Genomic DNA, 15,452 nt, shown 5'->3' on the forward strand with positions numbered 1-15,452 from the left:
ACCACCATCTCTTATCTTCCCCCATCGAAAACCTTGATCTTTTCTACCCCCGGTAATTCACCCCAGAGTCCTTGCAGTGTTCATATGTTTTATTCCTCTCCCACCTCCCCCCAAGTCCTCCCGATGTCCCTGCTCTCAAATGTTGTGTTTGTGTCCTTCCCCCTCTCTCCCCATCTTGTCTGCCGCTCCCCTTGTTTTTTGTGTTTTGTGTGTCGGTTTGTCTTTTTGTGTGATTAATGTTAGCTCTTTCACGAGCCTCGATCTTGTATACAAAAAAAAAAGAAAAAAAAAAAGTTGTATTCACAAGTTTTAGAAAATTCTGATCAATGTTAATTAAAGATTGCTAAATGACACACTTGGTTTCTTCTCACCCAAATTAAGGTGTATTAATGACATTAAACATCTCTTATTATAATAGAGCAAACGTATATGGTTATGTCGTTATGTATGTCGTTATGTTTATATACGACGAAAACATATTCTTCTTCTTCAAATAATATTAACACCCTCTTAATTAACCCTCTTAATTACATTTAGACTGCTGAGACCCCTCAGACCGTTGACCCTATAATTCCCCCAAGAACCTTAAGACCAGCAAGACCCCTGAAGACTCAAAATACCCTTGAAGACCCAAAACACCCCAAAGACCCAAAATACCCTTGAAGGCCCAGAGACTCAAAAGGGCCCTGAAGACCCAAAAGACCCAAAGACCCAAAAGACCCAAAGACCCAAAACACCCCGAAGACCACAAAGACCCTGAAGACCCAAAACACCCCAAAAACCTAAAATACCCTTGAAGACCCTGAGGCTCAAAAAGACCCTGAAGACCCTGAAGATCCAAATGGCCCCAAAGACCCAAATGCCCCGAAAGACCCAAATGCTCCGAAAGACCCAAATGCCCCGAAAGACCCAAATGGCCCCGAAGACCCAAATGGCCCCGAAGGCCCAAATGGCCCTGAAGAACCAAAAGACCCCGAAGACCCAAAACACCCCAAAGACGCAAAACACCCCGAAGACCCACAAGACCCAAAAGATCCAAAATACCCTTAAATACCCCGAAGAACCAAAATACCCCAGAGACTCTTAAAGACCCAGAGGAAACAAAAGACCCTTAAGACCCAAAAGCCCCTGAAAACACCCAAAACACCCAAAGACCCAAAATACCCTTAAAGGCCCAGAGGATCCAAAAGACCCTGAAGACCCAAATGGCCCTGAAGACCCAAAAGACACTGAAATGGTCAAAGATGCCTATCCCTCTGAAACGACATGTGGTGAGGCATGCGGAGTGCGCCGAGTCACGCTAGTTATTATCATAGCAGAACACACTAATGGAAGATTTGAGTAAATTGTTGATGCTCATAACATCAATACATTGTAACTCCTGAATGTGTATAAGACTCTTGGACTTCAGTGTGTGTGTGTGTGTGTGTGTGTGTGTGTGTGTGTGTGTGTGTGTGTGTGTGTGTGTGTGTGTGTGTGTCTGTAGTCTATATTATAATAGCCGTAGATGATTGTCTGTCTGTCTGTTGGGCGTCTGTCCGGGGTGTGGCTTACTCGGTTTGCAGAGTAGCTCCACCCATTCTGGGAGAGCCTTCGCTTCATATAAACAATTATCCACCATTTTATTAACTCGCATAGCTTTGAGGCCTGTTTTGTAGGCCCGTGGTGTCTTGCTCTCTCTCCCAGTTTTATTTCAAATCAAATTCGATATATCATTTCATTTTACACAGTCGCTAACATAGTTTTAGACTCGGTTGAAAAAAAACGGGAAGAAAATCCGATGAAAGTTGCCGTTTATAGAACGAAATGAATTCTCAAAGGCCTGTAACTTCAAGGCCATTGAGTCTCTCTCACGCCTTTATCTCCAATCTAACTCACCATATGATTTCATTTTTATCGATGGTTTTGGACTCGGTGTCAGCAACGCGGGAAAATGCAGAGATATATTTTTAAAAATACACCATATCACCGCCCACCGCCCAACCGCCAACAACCGCCCAATATGTATCATACACCGCCCAACATGTATCATACACCGCCCAACATGACAGACGGCAACATGTCGACATTATCGCTTTTTCTTTAAACCGAGTGAACCGAGCCGAACCGAATGAATTCACCGTTTCCTTTTCTGCAGTCTGCAGCCTCCTCACTCTCTGAAGACCTGGACAAAATCACAGACTAGTCAAACAAGTGGAACATGTCTTTCAATCCTGACAAATCTCGCACTCTTACTATGTCTCTCCGAAAAGATCGACTGGACAACCCTCCCATCTACTTTCTCAACAATCCTCTCCAAGAAGTTCTGTCGCTCAAGCTTTTGGGTCTCACTATCTGCCATGATCTTTCTTGGGAAAACCACATTTCCAAGCTGGCCTGCAAAGCCAGTCGCCGACTGGGCATCCTCCGTCGTGCGAAGTCCTTCCTAGGCACACCTGAGCTCCTCACCACATACAAGGCTTTCATCCGCAGCTCAATGGAATACTGTTCTCCCCTATGGGCTGGTGCTCCTGCCTCACACCTCGCTCGGCTCCACGCTGTTGAAACCAAAGCTTTCAGAATCATTGGAATCTCCCGCGATGAAGCTATCTCTGAGGGCCTTTCACTCACTCACCGCAGGCAGGTAGATGGTCTTTCTGTCTTCTACCGACTCCTCTCCGGCCTTGCTCCCCCAGCTCTCTCTGTGCTCTGTCCCCCAAATATTCCTACAGGTCGCACAAGATCTGCCAGCAAGCCTCTGATGGTTAAACTGCCGAAATCTCGGCTCTCTGCTCACCTTCACTCCTTCATTCCTCTTTTCTCCCGCCTCTGGAACAAACTCCCACTCCTCCCTCCAGGTCTTTAAAACAGCTGTTCACCACCATCTCTTATCTTCCCCCATCCAAAACCTTGATCTTTTCTACCCCCACTAATTCACCCCAGATCCACCTTGTTTGTAATTCCAACTTCTTTCCTGGTAGTCCTGGCAGTGTCCATATGTTTTATGCCTCTCTCACCCCCTTTCCCATGCCTCCCCCCCAAAGCCCTCTCCCTCCCACAGATCTCTCGATGTCTCCATGTCTCTCGGTTCCTGCTCTCAAATGTTGTGTTTGTGTCCTTCCCCCTCTCTCCCCATCTTGTCTACCGCTCCCGATGTTATTTGTTTTATGTGTCGGTTTGTCGGTTATTTGTCGGTTTGTCTTTCTGTGTGATAAATGTTCGCTCTTTCACGAGCCTCGATCTTGTATACAAAACCAAAAAAAAAAAAAAAAAGTCGTCACAAAACGACATATATTTCTTCGTTTTTATTTCATTCAACATTATTAGCCGGAAGTAAAATATGGTTCAGGAAATTACCGAGAGATATTTCTTCGTTTCTTTATTTATTAGTTATTTGCGCATACACTTTAAATAGGTTTATTTGAAATCTTTAATTTTCACAATGTAATATATTTGTCATTTGATGATGACGAGACACTTCCTCTTGACTCGTGACAATTCATGCGTTGCGTGGAAACTTCCATTTCCAAAATGAATGACACAGTCGATGAAGAACGACTCGGTGTCAGCAACGCGGGAAAATGCAGAGATATATTTTAAAAAATACACCATATCACCGCCCAACACCGCCCAACAGCCAACAAGTATCATACACCGCCCAACATGACACAGACAGCAACATGTCGACATTATCGCTTTTTCTTTAAACCGAGTGAACCGAGCCGAACCGAATACACCGAGTGAATTCACCGAGCGAAATTCATCCAATTCCACCGAGTTTCATGAAACCGAGAGATATTTCTTCGTTTTTCTTTTATTCGTTACCAGCAAAAGTACCCAGCGTTGCCGGGCGGGGGAGGGGGGAAGGGCACGTACACTTTAAACATGTATATACATGTGGGATGTGGGATATATACATGTGGGACATGTGTACGTGTATGTGTGTACGTGTGTGTGCGCGTGTGTGCGCGTGCATGTGTGTGTGTGTGTATGTGTATGTAGGCTAACCCCCGCTCTAGCAGGGAAAATGGCCTTAAAATGCATGTTGTTGTTGTATGTGTATATATATATATGTCTGTGTGTGTGTGTATGTGTCTGTACGTGTGTGTGTGTGTGTCTGTTTTTGTGTGTGTGTGTGTGTGTGTGTGTGTGTGTGTGTGTGTGTGTGTGTGTGTGTGTGTGTGTGAGTGTGTGTGTGTGTGTGTGTGTGTGTGTGTAGATGTATATATGTGTATAATGTGCATATATGTGGATACATATGTGTATACATATTTGCATATGTGCATATGTGTATATGTGTCTGTATGTGCATGTGTGTCGATGTACGTGTGTGTGTATGTGTATATGTGTGTGGGTGTATATGTGTGTGTGTGTATATGTAAACATGGGCCGGTGTGTGTGTAAAGTGTGAGGAGGTATTGGAGAGGAAAATGCAGAGATATATTTTTTTAAATCGTGATAAACGAAAATACACCGCCTAAAATAACAGTCGACATATATTTAAAATTCGTCACACACATCCATGCCCGTGGGATTCCCACGGGTGGGAATTCCCACGGGTTTCTCCCGCCTCTGGTTCGGGTGGGAATCCCACGAGCATGGATGTGTGTGACATTTCGACATATTGAGTTAGATGCTGCGCCTGCACATTCAGTTATATAAAATGGTTACTGGCAATTGATCACATCCACAAATGATGTAATCCACACAATTTATGTACTTTACATAACGTTAATAGGAATACATGCCCGTGTAGATGGGAATGACATATAATTCACCGAAGACGTTGAAGCAACCGCATAATATTACGGTGATGTTTAACTCTGAGTGAGAATAGTTCTAAATTTTAAAAACTTTCTTCTGATATTTGTGATCTATTTCAAACAAACTGTATTTCCCATCTACACGGGCATGTATTCCTATTAACGTTATGTAAAGTACATAAATTGTGTGGATTACATCATTTGTGGATGTGATCAATTGCCAGTAACCATTTTATATAACTGAATGTGCAGGTGCAGCATCTAACTCAATATGTCGAAATGTCACACACATCCATGCCCGTGGGATTCCCACGGGTGACCCCGCTAGTATATATATAATGTCCGTCCATGTCCGTCTGTATTCAGACATCTTCTTCTTCTCCTTCCATGTACTCAAAATAACGGAAATACATAAGAACAATACAAAATGAAAATTGATGATTTTATGCAGCCTTGACCTCTGAGCTTTATATCTAAAAAAACAATCTTCTTCTAGCTTTTCATTGGTGAGCAAATTAATTGACCCAATATGCAAATTATTAAAATTTCAGGTCGCATGAAAGATTGTATGTGACGCTGACCTTTGACCTTTTGAGAATCTTACTATAATTCACCAAATGTATGTCTGTCTGTCCGTCCGTCCGTTTGCAGGTACCGCAAAAACGGCTGAACCGATCGCAACGATATTTTGGGTGGCTAATCCTGGGACCCCCTGGAGTAAAATAGGCTATATTATATTTTTATTTATATATATATATATATATATATATATATATATATATATATATATATATATATATATATATATATATATAAAAATAGGCTATATTATATTTATACTAGCAGAAGTACCCGGCATTGCAGGGGAGGGGAGGGGAATGGGTGGGAGGGGGGAGGGGGGGGAGTGGGAGGGAGGAGGGGGGGAGTGGGAGGGGGGGGGAAAGGGAGGGGGAAAAGGGAGGGGGAGGGGGGAGAAGGGGTAGGGTGGAGGGGGAGGATGGAGGGGGAAGGGGGAGGGAAGGGGAGGGCCAGTCAACAATGATGTTGCAGTTCTCATGGTCGGAGAGCAGCACAACAATCGCGACATCGTCCTGCATCTTCGAAAGAGCACGAAGCGGATTTTGGAGACTCACCGATCCTGTGACCCACGCCCTCCAGTACCGGCGTTGCCGGGCGGGGGAAGGGAGACCCGCACATTCCCAACCCGTACATTCGCCCTCTCGACTCAAGCTCGTATTCGATTCGTATTCGAAATCGAAAGGGGAAAGGGGAAATCCTTCGTATTCGAATTTGTAAACACGAAATATGAATTAAAATTTAATTCATATCGCACAAAATCGACACAAAACACGATCGCATAAAGGTGAAAAAACGCAATGGCTTTTCGCCCCGAATTACGTGCAAACGTCTGACGTGTGACGGGATGGAACATCACGTGATCGCTCTGAGCGAATCAGCGAGCTGCTCGCACTGGCTGAGATTAGCGGGTACTTCGCTGAAATGCGCTGAGGTAAATATGAATAAAAAATATGGATCTCGTCAAATATTGTCTCGGCCATGTTGGTCCCAGGCTCAATGGCCATGTCTATGCCAAATATGAAGCATGTGAGCCTCTCCGTTTCGGAGTCTATCGGTAACATTACACACACACACACACGCACACACACACACACACACACACGCACACACACACACACACACACACACACCACACGCACACACACACACACACACACACACACAAACTATGTTTTATATATATATAGATTTTACTCCAGGGGGTCCCAGGATTACCCACCCAATATATCGTTGCGATTGGTTCAGCCGTTTTTGCGGTACCTGCGAACGGACGGACGGACGGACATACATTTGGTGAATTATAGTAAGATTCTCAAAAGGTCAAAGGTCAGCATCACATACAATCTTTCATGCGACCTGAAATTTTAATAATTTGCATATTGGGTCAATTAATTTGCTCACCAATCAAAAGCTAGAAGAAGATTGTTTTTTTAGATATAAAGCTCAGAGGTCAAGGCTGCATAAAATCATCAATTTTCATTTTGTATTGTTCTTATGTATTTCCGTTATTTTGAGTACATGGAAGGAGAAGAAGATGTCTGAATACAGACGGACATGGACGGGCTTTGCATTTTCAGATGATTTCTGGTTCAGTAGTTACAACTTGTCCTACCGCCCCCCCCCCCCCCCCACACACAAACTCCTCCCCTTTATTTAATTTCCACACAGTTGAAAACCACAATGCAATATGCTCCACAAACTCTTAATCCGAACCAATCTTCAAAATTCCAACTTCAGAATTGACTCTAACAGTGACAGCAGTCCCAACTACAAAAAAAGTGTTCTTTGCTAAAGACGTTTCATTCAAAAACGTGTATCCGAGCAGTTCCCATGGAAGTAAGAACCACCTTTAGAGGCCATTTTTCCCCACAGAGCAGGGGTTGGCCTTTTTCGGGCACCTTGGTCCCCATTTTTGAAGCAATGTTTTATGGCCAGATGCCCTTCCTGCCGCCAACCCTGTTAGTCGCCTCTTACGACACACAGGGAATTACCAGTGAACTGGTCCTCAATTTGTCGACCTCGGAAGGATGACAGGCTGAGTCAACCCCCTGGTGTTAATTCAGCGATAGACCGGGTTTCGAACCCAGGATCCTCGGATCCCAAGCCGGCACCCTAACCGCTAAGCCAACACCAGGCTACAACAGTAGAATTAAGTTAAGAATTAAGATTAATTAAGAATTAAGTTAAAAACGATTGTCAAGTTAAATTTAAATTTAAAAAACTAACACCAAAATGAGAATCCCAGCCTTGCTTAAATAAATGCATATACCGTATACACTTATTATAAAATCGCAAGATATGGTAAGCCACAACATCGGGTTTTCGAATTTGCGGATGTTCGTATCGAGTTAATTTCAAAATCATAATTTTATTGAGCAAATTTTGAAACCTCCTACCTACCTTAGAACATCCGCTGGGACCCCAAAACATTCCACAGGAGGTTTGGTGGGGCTAGCCCCAAAAGTGAGGGAGTAGTTTGGGGATGGACAGACAGACAGACAGACAGACACTCCTGTTTATAATATATTATATATATATATATATATATATTATATATATATATATATATATATATATATATATAATATATTTATATATATATATATTTATATATATTTATATATACTAGGACGTGCCCGTACGTGCGTGCAAAAAAACCATGCGTGCAAACAACAACAAAAAAAAAACTTTGAAACCACGTGGCAGTAACGACCACAGAACCCCCCCCTCTATTTACATGAAATGGTTTTGGTCCATTCGCAACGACCACAGAACCCCCCCCCCCCCCTCTATTTACATGAAATGGTTTGGTCCATTGCGCAAAGCCAAAGCGAACGGCGAACGGCTAAATCGCCATAGCTCGGTAACTACTTGTCCGATTAATATGAAACCTTGAAAAGGCACATCCTCGGGTCCCCAGCAATATACCTGGCAAGTTTCAAGTATATCGGACCCGTGGTTGTCGAGAAACAGCGGTCACAGACACACAGACATACACACAGACATACAGAGATTACTGGAATTATATATACTAGGGCATTGCCCGTACTATATCTATATCTAAAATTATATCCCCCCCCTCTATTTACATGAAATGGTTTGGTCCAAAGCGAACGGCTTGCGAGTACAGTGACAATCCCCCCCCTCTATTTACATGAAATGGTTTGGTCCAAAGCGAACGGCTTCCGGAGTTTGGTAAAGAAATCGCCATCGCGTGCACAAACGCGCAGGAAAGCGAATGAATCGCAAATTCGTTTTTATTAGTTTTAAAACATAGTTTAACGCCAACATAGTTTGCAAACGTGAAATAAATGAATACGCTCTCAAATGTGCCATCCGAGGCAGAGTGTGTCCGCCACGTTCGGCACACGCGATAGTTCGCTGCTCTCTGATTGGTTGAATCGTTTTTTGGACATAGCTCGGTAAGTAATTGTCCGATTAATATGAAACCTTGAAAAGGCACATCCTCGGGTCCCCAGCAATATACCTGGCAAGTTAAAAGTATATCGGACCCGTGGTTGTCGAGAAACAGCGGTCACAGACAAACGTACAAACAGAGATTAGTGGAATTATAGATAGACTAGGGCATGCCCGTACTATATATAAGCTAGGACGTGCCCGTACGTGGGTGCCCGTTCCTTGCCAAAAAAAAAAAAAAAAAAAAATTTGTGTAGGGGTGTGTGTGTGTAAACATCCTAGGGCGTGCCCGTACGTGGGTGCAAAAAAACATGCGTGCAAACAACAACAACAAAAAAAAACTTTGAAACCACGTGGCAGTAACGACCACAGAACCCCCCCCCCTCTATTTACATGAATGGTTTGGTCCATTCGCAACGACCACAGAACCCCCCCCCTCTATTTACATGAAATGGTTTGGTCCAAAGCGAACGGCTTGCGGTGTTTGGTAAAGAAATCGCCATAGCTCGGTAAGTACTTGTCCGATTAATATGAAACCTTGAAAAGGCACATCCTCGGGTCCCCAGCAATATACCTGGCAAGTTTCAAGTATATCGGACCGGTAGTTGTCGAGAAACAGCGGTCACAGACAAACATACAAACACACATACACACATACACACATACACACATACACACATACACACAGAGATTAATGGAATTATAGATACTAGGGCATGCCCGCTAGGACGTGCCCGTACGTGGGTGCCCGTTCCTTGCCAAAAAAAAAAAAAAAAAAAATTTTGTGTAGGGGTGTGTGTGTGTAAACATCCTAGGGCGTGCCCGTACGTGGGTGCAAAAAAACATGCGTGCAAACAACAACAACAAAAAAAAACTTTGAAACCACGTGGCAGTAACGACCACAGAACCCCCCCCCCTCTATTTACATGAATGGTTTGGTCCATTCGCAACGACCACAGAACCCCCCCCTCTATTTACATGCAATGGTTTGGTCCATTCGCAACGCCAAAGCGAACGGCGAACGGCTAAATCGCCATAGCTCGGTAAGTACTTGTCCGATTAATTTCAAACCTTGAAAAGGCACGTCCTCGGGTCCCCAGCAATATACCTGGCAAGTTTAAAGTATATCGGACCCGTGGTTGTCGAGAAACAGCGGTCACAGACAAACATACAAACACACATACACACATACACACATACACACATACACACATACACACAGAGATTAATGGAATTATAGATACTAGGGCATTGCCCGTACGTGGGTGCCCGTTCCTTGCCAAAAAAAAAAAAAACACGCTACCCGTACGCTCTACCCCGCCCGTACGCCCGTAAACAAAAAAAACAACGCTCTTCGCTTCCGCCCTTCGCTCTGACTGAATTGGGAGAAATAATGCGCATAAGAAATCGAATTACGAACCGTAATGGCGGTCAGCTCGTAACGCGCTCAGCTCCGCTCGTCTCACATCGGCCACGCCTACGCAACAAAGCGTTCTGTGATTGGCTGCCGGAAGTGAAGTCTTCACTGTCCGGAAGTTCGCAAATCGCAGTTACGATGAATCGTTTTAATTTAATCGCAGTTTGAATTCGTTTTAAAACATAGTTTAACGGCAACATAGTTTTCCAACGTGAAATAAATGAATACGCTGTCAAATGTGCCGTCCGAGGCAGAGTCTGATCGCCACGTTCGGCACACGTGATAGCTCGCTGCTCTCTGATTGGTTGAAGCGTTTTTTGGACATAGCTCGGTAAGTACTTGTCCGATTAATTTAAAACCTTGAAAAGGCACATCCTCGGGTCCCCAGCAATATACAGTTTAAAGTATATCGGACCCGTGGTTGTCGAGAAACAGCGGTCACAGACAAACACACAGACACACAGACACACAGACACACAGACACACAGACACACAGACACACAGACACACAGACACACAGAGATTACTGGAATTATAGATATATATATATATATATATATATATATATATATATATATATATATATATATATATATATATATATATATATATATATATATATATATATATATATATATATATATATATACAGTATATATTATAAACCGGGAGCTGTTTATAATATCATAGGCTATACCAGGGGTCGGCAACCTTTTTGACATGAAGTGCCAGTTTGAAATGTTCTTGTTAATTTGTGTGCCATATCAACATTAAGTTTAACATTAAGTTTAATTATGACACCACATCTAAAAAATACTTCCAACAGACATGGAATTTTATTCCATCCATATAGGCTGCATGCATAGCAACAACATTTTAAAGAAACATTTATCTCTCATAATCAGGACATTGTAATGGTCATTTTATCATTGTAAAATTTGTCCCCCATGAGGTTACAATTTATATGCACGGACCCCATTTCAAAACACTGCTTTCAGTAACTCATTTACAAAGTATTGCATTGGGAACAAATGTCAAAAAGGGAGAATAAACTGTATCAAACAGAAATACCAGTACTATACAAGAATGCTGCCATCCTCATGAAAACATCCACATCTGAGTTGGAAAAAAAGAGATGGACAAACAGCTACATATGCAAACCCATGTGTACTACAAATAAACAGATGCCTACCAGTCAGTGTGAGCCCTGGCCCTGCTTTCCTTTGCTGAGCTCCATTATCTGGGGGTTGTAGTTAGTCACTTTGAGTTGTGCACATGCTTCGGAGTGGTCGGTTGTCAAACGATTGCGGGAGGGGCTGAGCACGTTCTTCATGTGTGAGAATGTCTGCTCACAGAGGTACGTTGACCCAAAGACTGACGGCAAAGCCAGTGCAACGTTCCGGAGACAGCTGAACTTCTTCGGCACGGATGTCCAGCAGGTGAAGATGCAGGTTCCGTGATCTTGCACTGCCGTGGTTTCTAGTTGTTTCCGGAGCTCTGCAAACTTAGTCACCCACAGTGTTGAACTCTTCAGCTCAATCAGCTGCATTTCCACGTCCTGTGTATCCAACCAGTCTATCAGAGATAAATCCAATTCGTGTCCATCAAAGCTGTCTGGCTTGATCAAGAAAGAGAACATGGGTCCATACTTCTGAAAGTCCCCAAATCGTGTTGTGAACTCCGACTCAAGCTCGCTCATGTATTTGCATATTTCAGTGGTGCTGAGGCTCGACAATACTGGCTTTGTACATTAATGTCACAATACGTGCTCAGGGTGGATATGCCTGTGGGAACTGGAGAGAAATATGCCTGCTTGTCGTTGGTCCATTTACCTTCTGGCATAACACCTTTACCTCCAACTCACATTGTGCCAGCACCAAGCATCTGCAGCATCACTTTAAGTTTATGGGAGCGTTCCCGTTCCGCCCTGTACTCCCGTTGGAGCTCCCTTTGGTATGTGAGCACCTGGAGCTTCTCAACTTGCCAGGCCTGCCGCTCGGTGGCAAAACGTTCTGCTTGGGTTGCCATAGCCTTTTGGCAGGCTGCAAGTTCAGCACGAACGACCCCAAGCTTTTGAGAAAGCTCTTCCTCTCTTTGGTGTTTTATAAACTTTTCTATCATAGTTGCCATGTTGTTTTCCTTTTGCTGCACTGTCTCTAATTTATGTCTGTCTTCTTCTGTCTTGCATTTCTGCTCTTCCGTTAGTCGTCTTCTGTCTCCATTTCTCCTGTGGTCTCCCTGGTAGTTCCATTCTGGTTGTTTGTCCCAGGATATATTGGAGTTTCTGAAGAGTTGTCTCGGTGCTTTCTCATGGTCACAGGTTCTGCGTTCACCCCGGACAAACTTCTCAGGAGGAGTTGAATTTCCATGGGCTGAGGTGGGCCATGTGAGATTGATATTGGGGTTTGAGGCGCTAAGTGGTTGCCACAACATGTGAGAGCCGAAGTACATAGCTTTGCGACTCCGACTCTTGTCCTCTCTACAGCCAGGAAGGCTTAACGCAGATCCTCCAATCCCTGATGCCCATCCATTGTCATCCTCGCTCGGCTCCTTGGGCTCAAAGTAGTGGTCCTTGTGCTCCCTATCATGCTGTCTTTCTTGCTCACCAGCATCAGTGGCTCCACCATTTTTCATCGTGCCAATCTTTTTGATTGAAGCCGATTTTAAGCGGGAAAGTTTCCTCCAAATCTTTTGGCTCTTATGACTTTGACGGCTGGACGGTCTCCAGCACGCGGAAAGGCCCGTCGTACGGGGGCCGCAGTGGTGTCCGGTGGGCGTCGTGTCGGACGAAGACATACTGAGGTGGGCCATGTGAGGGGGCGACCCGCTCGGTGGATATCTCGGTGGCTCGTGGAAGCCAGGAAGACCAGCCAGGAAGACCAGGAAGGTGTTTAATGCTGGTGTTGGGCTAGCGGCTAGGGTGCCGGCTTAGGATCCTAGGATCCTGGGTTCGAATCCCGGTCGATCGCTGAATTAACGCCAGGGGGGTTGACTCAGCCTGTCATCCTTCCGAGGTCGGCTAATTGAGTACCAGTTCACTGGTAATTCCCTGTTTGTCGTTAAAGGCGGCAAAAAGGGTTGGCGTCAGGAAGGGCATCTGGCCGTAAAACATTGCTTCAAAAAGGGGACCAAAAAACAACAACAACCACGGTTCCCGAAAAAGGCCAACCCCCGCTTTGCGGGGAAAAATGGCCTCTAAAGGTGGTTATTTTTTTTAGTGGTGCTGAGGCTGTGCTGCGAGGACAGCTCCCTTACGTGTCTGAAGTAGCGGAAAGTGGATGTAGCAACATCGCTTGAAAAGATTGCTAGCTTGCCGACAAAAGCCGTCCATGTGTCAAACATGTCCAAAACAGTTTGCCCTGCACCTTGCAGTCGGAGATTGAGCTCGTTGAGGTGTCCCATAATATCCGTGAGAAACATAAGTTTCACAACCCACTTCTCGTCCTCGAGTTCTGGGTAGTTTTGGCCCTTTTCAGCCAGGAAGGCCTTGATGGCATCAAAGTAACTGACAAACCGCTCCAAAACTTTTCCGCAGCTTATCCACCTAACCGCTCAGTGGAGTGGGATATCTTTGTATGTGCAGTCCATTTCCTCGAGCAGGGACTGGAACTGTCAGTGTGTCAGAGCAGATTGCTTAACTATGAAGTTAATAACCTTTACTACCATAGCCATAACCTCATTAAGATCTGACATCTTTGCACAGAGGTTTTCTTGGTGTATTATGCAGTGGAGTTTCATGATGGGGTGACCGACTTTTTCCTCAATTAATCTGACAGCTCCCCTGTTTCCCGACCATGGCGGGGGCGCCATCTGTTGTCACTGCAAAAATCTTCCTGATCTCAATCCCTCGCTCCTCAAAATGTTCCATAAACACCTTGGCTATGTCCTCACCTTTTGTTGTGTCAGACATTGGCTTTAAGCAGCAGAGTTCCTCTCTTACAGTCGAATCACAGTATCTTGCCATGACTGCCAAACGTGGTATGTCATTCACGTCCACGCTCTCGTCAAGTGCAATGCTAAATACCACAGCATCTTTTCACCCAGCTATTTGCTGTGCGCTGACATTTTCTGACATTTCTTCGATGCGTCGCTCAACACTTCCAGCTGACATGGGAATATCTTTTATTCTTGATTTGATTGTCTCTTTGTTTGGTAAGCCTTCAAACAGAACCTCTGAGCTACAGAGAAAAGCCTCCTTAATATATTCGCCATCAGTGAATGGCTTTCCGCGTTTCGCAATGCAATGAGCAATGCGATCGTTTGCTTCAGTCGCATGGTTTTTAGCAATGGCAAAGATTTTGAGGGTGTTGGTTTGCTTCCCATACCTGGACACGGCACATTTGATGGATTCTGCCTTGTCTGCCTGATCTTTGAAAGTTTTCTCGTGCTTTGTCTCAAAATGGCGCTTAACATTCGACGTTCGACAAACAACATTTTCAAAACATAAAGTACACACAGCACGGTCCTTCTGAAAAACAAAACCCCACTCTTCTGTCCATGAGGGCTGGAATGCCCGAACCTTTACTTTAGCTTTCCTTAGCTAGTGGGGTTGCCATCATCTACCGTACCTGAACCGCTTCACTGCAATTCCTGTGGGAAATGTGAGCGGGAGGCCGTACTGTCAATCAAACGAAATAAGACAGGCCGAGCAACAGCCGATGGCTGTTCAAGAGGTGATTTGGCATGCAGCTGAGAGGGCACTGCTTTCGCCAGTGTGCCAATGACTACGCTGCCACGTGCCAATGATGGCACGCGTGCCTAAGGTTGCCGACCCCTGGGCTATACCGATCGCAACTATATTTTGGGTGGGTAATCCTGGGACCCCCTGGAGTAAAATAGGCTATATTATATTTTTATTTATATATATGCACGTTAGCAAGGGGGGGGGGGGGGATAATCCCCTTGTCCTGTTAAGCTGGCCGTCTCCGCCGGTCCTGGAAGTATGACGTCACTTCCAAATGTGAACCGTACGCAACTGTTCCGACTTACATACAAATTCGACTTACAGACAGACTTAAAAACGGAACTCGTTTGTAACCCGGGGACTGCCTGTAGTGATAAATGTAGGGGTGTACTTACTTTTTCCACATGTGAAATTTGCATTTATGTTTATTTAAATTATACAATGGACTACAAAATGTAAATGTTTCATGATATTTGTTATATTATATCACCTTTATCTATCAATATTGTTGAAATGAAGATCAAACAGCTGTATGTTGAAATATGTTGAAAAAGTCAAAACTTTACATGGGGTGTACTCACTTTTTCACATGACTGCATATATATATTTTACC

The 15,452-nt window shown here is 44.2% G+C and overlaps 2 protein-coding genes across 9 annotated transcripts in view; both read left to right on the forward strand.

Moving 5' to 3' along the window:
* The window catches only part of DTD1 (D-aminoacyl-tRNA deacylase 1), a 903,613-nt gene that overhangs the window by 688,300 nt on the left and 199,861 nt on the right, over positions 1–15,452 (forward strand). The gene's annotated exons all lie outside the window — the stretch shown is intronic.
* The window catches only part of BTBD7 (BTB domain containing 7), a 643,025-nt gene that overhangs the window by 488,185 nt on the left and 139,388 nt on the right, over positions 1–15,452 (forward strand). The window lies entirely within an intron of this gene.

The sequence above is a fragment of the Myxine glutinosa genome, chromosome 5 (genome assembly GCF_964187855.1).
Source record: "Myxine glutinosa chromosome 5, kmMyxGlut1.1, whole genome shotgun sequence".
Lineage (NCBI taxonomy): Eukaryota > Metazoa > Chordata > Myxini > Myxiniformes > Myxinidae > Myxine > Myxine glutinosa.